The sequence below is a fragment of the Procambarus clarkii genome, unplaced genomic scaffold (assembly GCF_040958095.1).
Source record: "Procambarus clarkii isolate CNS0578487 unplaced genomic scaffold, FALCON_Pclarkii_2.0 HiC_scaffold_149, whole genome shotgun sequence".
In the NCBI taxonomy this organism is placed as follows: domain Eukaryota; kingdom Metazoa; phylum Arthropoda; class Malacostraca; order Decapoda; family Cambaridae; genus Procambarus; species Procambarus clarkii.
Window position 1 is genome coordinate 884062 of NW_027189182.1, and position 4924 is coordinate 888985.

The following is a 4924-nucleotide window of genomic DNA, read 5'->3' on the forward strand; positions in this document are numbered from 1 at the left end:
GTATGCACATGTAAGCTGCAAAGCTGAAGTACTGTGCATTATTAAAAGAATTTTTTTAGGAGGGATATTTCTGTGCGGGCCCTAAGCCTCTGGTTGGCTTACTAAGTGTTCTTTATATGTTCAGAGCAGGGTGCTTATTGGGCGACCATTTGAAACTCTTTTGAACGATGTAACGACATCACTTTAACGTATTCGATATATATAGGGTAGACTCGGTGTTGGTGTCATTTTCCGCACGGGTAACCTGCTGTATGAGAGAACCATGCGAGGTAGCCTTCAGACAGATACTGGCGTATTGGCAACATTTGTTTCGTTGTGGTAAACTTTGGTGGGAATCTCAATTCAAACATTAACTATATTATACACTATGTTTGCATCCCATCCTCAAAATAAAGAGTTTATCAATTCCATGTCGCAATATAAATGTTCTTAACACAATTCACAATGGAGTATGCTTTGACTGAGTAAAAACTTCCCTCATCCAATGTTTAATGGAGTAAAATTTGTTGAATCATTAATGCCTCATTAAATCTTATGCAGCGCAAAAATTTAAGACTTCAAATACAAAGTTCAAAATACACTGAATACAACACCATGAAAAGTGGATGAATTGCAATCGGTGTGGTATGCACATGTAAGCTGCAAAGCTGAAGTACTGTGCATTATTAAAAGAATTTTTTTAGGAGGGATATTTCTGCGCGGGCCCTAAGCCTCTGGTTGGCTTACTAAGTGTTCTTTATATGTTCAGAGCAGGGTGCTTATTGGGCGACCATTTGAAACTCTTTTGAACGATGTAACGACATCACTTTAACGTATTCGATATATATAGGGTAGACTCGGTGTTGGTGTCATTTTCCGCACGGGTAACCTGCTGTCTGAGAGAACCATGCGAGGTAGCCTTCAGACAGATACTGGCGTATTGGCAACATTTGTTTCGTTGTGGTAAACTTTGGTGGGAATCTCAATTCAAACATAAAGTATATTATACACTATGTTTGCAACCCATCCTGGCCGAACATTTAAAACTCAAATGAACGATGTAATGACATCAACTTAACGTATTCGATACATATAGGGTAGACTTGGTGTTTTTTTCACATTCCTCATGTGTAATCTGCTGTTTTAGAGAACAATGCGAAGGAGCCTACAGACGAGTATTGACGAATTGTCGACATAGTGTCTCGTTGTTTCGAGAGAAAAGGAGCAAATGTTTCAATTTTCGTTTTTTGGCTCCAGTATTTTCCCTTAATGCAAGGTGTTTGTTCTCGGTTACGGTGCATTCGCGATCATGTGCTCACCTCACTTAGATGTGCACATTCTGGAGAAAATCGAGCCGAAAAATTTACCTTTCTGCAGAAATCGGGTGTGGTACATCAGACTTTTTCTTTATATGTTCAGAGCAGGGTGCTTATTGGGCGACCATTTGAAACTAATTTGAACGATGTAACGACATCACCTTAACGTATTAGATATATATAGGGTAGACTCGGTGTCGCTGTCATTTTCCGCATGGGTAATCTGCTGTTTTAGAGAACCATGCGAGTGAGCCTTCTGACGGACCATTTGAAACTAATTTGAACGATGTAACGACATCACCTTAACGTATTAGATATAGGGTAGACTCGGTGTCGCTGTCATTTTCCGCACGGGTAACCTGCTGTCTGAGAGAACCATGCGAGGGAGCCTTCTGACGGACCATTTGAAACTAATTTGAACGATGTAACGACATCACCTTAACGTATTAGATATATATAGGGTAGACTCGGTGTCGCTGTCATTTTCCGCATGGGTAATCTGCTGTTTTAGAGAACCATGCGAGGGAGCCTTCTGATGGACCATTTGAAACTAATTTGAACGATGTAACGACATCACCTTAACGTATTAGATATATATAGGGTAGACTCGGTGTCGCTGTCATTTTCCGCACGGGTAACCTGCTGTCTGAGAGAACCATGCGAGGGAGCCTTTTGACGGACCATTTGAAACTAATTTGAACGATGTAACGACATCACCTTAACGTATTAGATATAGGGTAGACTCGGTGTCGCTGTCATTTTCCGCACGGGTAACCTGCTGTCTGAGAGAACCATGCGAGGGAGCCTTCTGACGGACCATTTGAAACTAATTTGAACGATGTAACGACATCACCTTAACGTATTAGATATATATAGGGTAGACTCGGTGTCGCTGTCATTTTCCGCACGGGTAACCTGCTGTCTGAGAGAACCATGCGAGGGAGCCTTCTGACGGACCATTTGAAACTAATTTGAACGATGTAACGACATCACCTTAACGTATTAGATATATATAGGGTAGACTCGGTGTCGCTGTCATTTTCCGCACGGGTAACCTGCTGTCTGAGAGAACCATGCGAGGGAGCCTTCTGACGGACCATTTGAAACTAATTTGAACGATGTAACGACATCACCTTAACGTATTAGATATATATAGGGTAGACTCGGTGTCGCTGTCATTTTCCGCACGGGTAACCTGCTGTCTGATAGAACCATGCGAAGGAGCCTTCTGACGGATATTGGCGCATTGGCAACATTTGTCTCGTTGTGGGAATCTTTGGTGGGAATCTCAATTCAAACATTAACTATATTATACACTATGTTTGCATCCCATCCTCAAAATAAAGAGTTTATCAATTCCATGTCGCAATATAAATGTTCTTAACACAATTCACAATGGAGTATGCTTTGACTGATTAAAAACTTCCCTCATCCAATGTTTAATGGAGTAAAATTTGTTGAATCATTAATGCCTCATTAAATCTTATGCAGCGCAAAGATTTAAAGACTTCAAATACAAAGTTCAAAATACACTGAATACAACACCATGAAAAGTGGATGAATTGCAATCGGTGTGGTATGCACATGTAAGCTGCAAAGCTGAAGTACTGTGCATTATTAAAAGAATTTTTTTAGGAGGGATATTTCTGCGCGGGCCCTAAGCCTCTGGTTGGCTTACTAAGTGTTCTTTATATGTTCAGAGCAGGGTGCTTATTGGGCGACCATTTGAAACTCTTTTGAACGATGTAACGACATCACTTTAACGTATTCGATATATATAGGGTAGACTCGGTGTTGGTGTCATTTTCCGCACGGGTAACCTGCTGTCTGAGAGAACCATGCGAGGTAGCCTTCAGACAGATACTGGCGTATTGGCAACATTTGTTTCGTTGTGGTAAACTTTGGTGGGAATCTCAATTCAAACATAAAGTATATTATACACTATGTTTGCAACCCATCCTGGCCGAACATTTAAAACTCAAATGAACGATGTAATGACATCAACTTAACGTATTCGATACATATAGGGTAGACTTGGTGTTTTTTTCACATTCCTCATGTGTAATCTGCTGTTTTAGAGAACAATGCGAAGGAGCCTACAGACGAGTATTGACGAATTGTCGACATAGTGTCTCGTTGTTTCGAGAGAAAAGGAGCAAATGTTTCAATTTTCGTTTTTTGGCTCCAGTATTTTCCCTTAATGCAAGGTGTTTGTTCTCAGTTACGGTGCATTCGCGATCATGTGCTCACCTCACTTAGATGTGCATATTCTGGAGAAAATCGAGCCGAAAAATTTACCTTTCTGCAGAAATCGGGTGTGGTACATCAGACTTTTTCTTTATATGTTCAGAGCAGGGTGCTTATTGGGCGACCATTTGAAACTAATTTGAACGATGTAACGACATCACCTTAACGTATTAGATATATATAGGGTAGACTCGGTGTCGCTGTCATTTTCCGCATGGGTAATCTGCTGTTTTAGAGAACCATGCGAGTGAGCCTTCTGACGGACCATTTGAAACTAATTTGAACGATGTAACGACATCACCTTAACGTATTAGATATATATAGGGTAGACTCGGTGTCGCTGTCATTTTCCGCACGGGTAACCTGCTGTCTGAGAGAACCATGCGAGGGAGCCTTCTGACGGACCATTTGAAACTAATTTGAACGATGTAACGACATCACCTTAACGTATTAGATATATATAGGGTAGACTCGGTGTCGCTGTCATTTTCCGCACGGGTAACCTGCTGTCTGAGAGAACCATGCGAGGGAGCCTTCTGACGGACCATTTGAAACTAATTTGAACGATGTAACGACATCACCTTAACGTATTAGATATATATAGGGTAGACTCGGTGTCGCTGTCATTTTCCGCACGGGTAACCTGCTGTCTGAGAGAACCATGCGAGGGAGCCTTCTGACGGACCATTTGAAACTAATTTGAACGATGTAACGACATCACCTTAACGTATTAGATATATATAGGGTAGACTCGGTGTCGCTGTCATTTTCCGCACGGGTAACCTGCTGTCTGATAGAACCATGCGAAGGAGCCTTCTGACGGATATTGGCGCATTGGCAACATTTGTCTCGTTGTGGGAATCTTTGGTGGGAATCTCAATTCAAACATTAACTATATTATACACTATGTTTGCATCCCATCCTCAAAATAAAGAGTTTATCAATTCCATGTCGCAATATAAATGTTCTTAACACAATTCACAATGGAGTATGCTTTGACTGAGTAAAAATTCCCTCATCCAATGTTTAATGGAGTAAAATTTGTTGAATCATTAATGCCTCATTAAATCTTATGCAGCGCAAAGATTTAAAGACTTCAAATACAAAGTTCAAAATACACTGAATACAACACCATGAAAAGTGGATGAATTGCAATCGGTGTGGTATGCACATGTAAGCTGCAAAGCTGAAGTACTGTGCATTATTAAAAGAATTTTTTTAGGAGGGATATTTCTGTGCGGGCCCTAAGCCTCTGGTTGGCTTACTAAGTGTTCTTTATATGTTCAGAGCAGGGTGCTTATTGGGCGACCATTTGAAACTCTTTTGAACGATGTAACGACATCACTTTAACGTATTCGATATATATAGGGTAGACTCGGTGT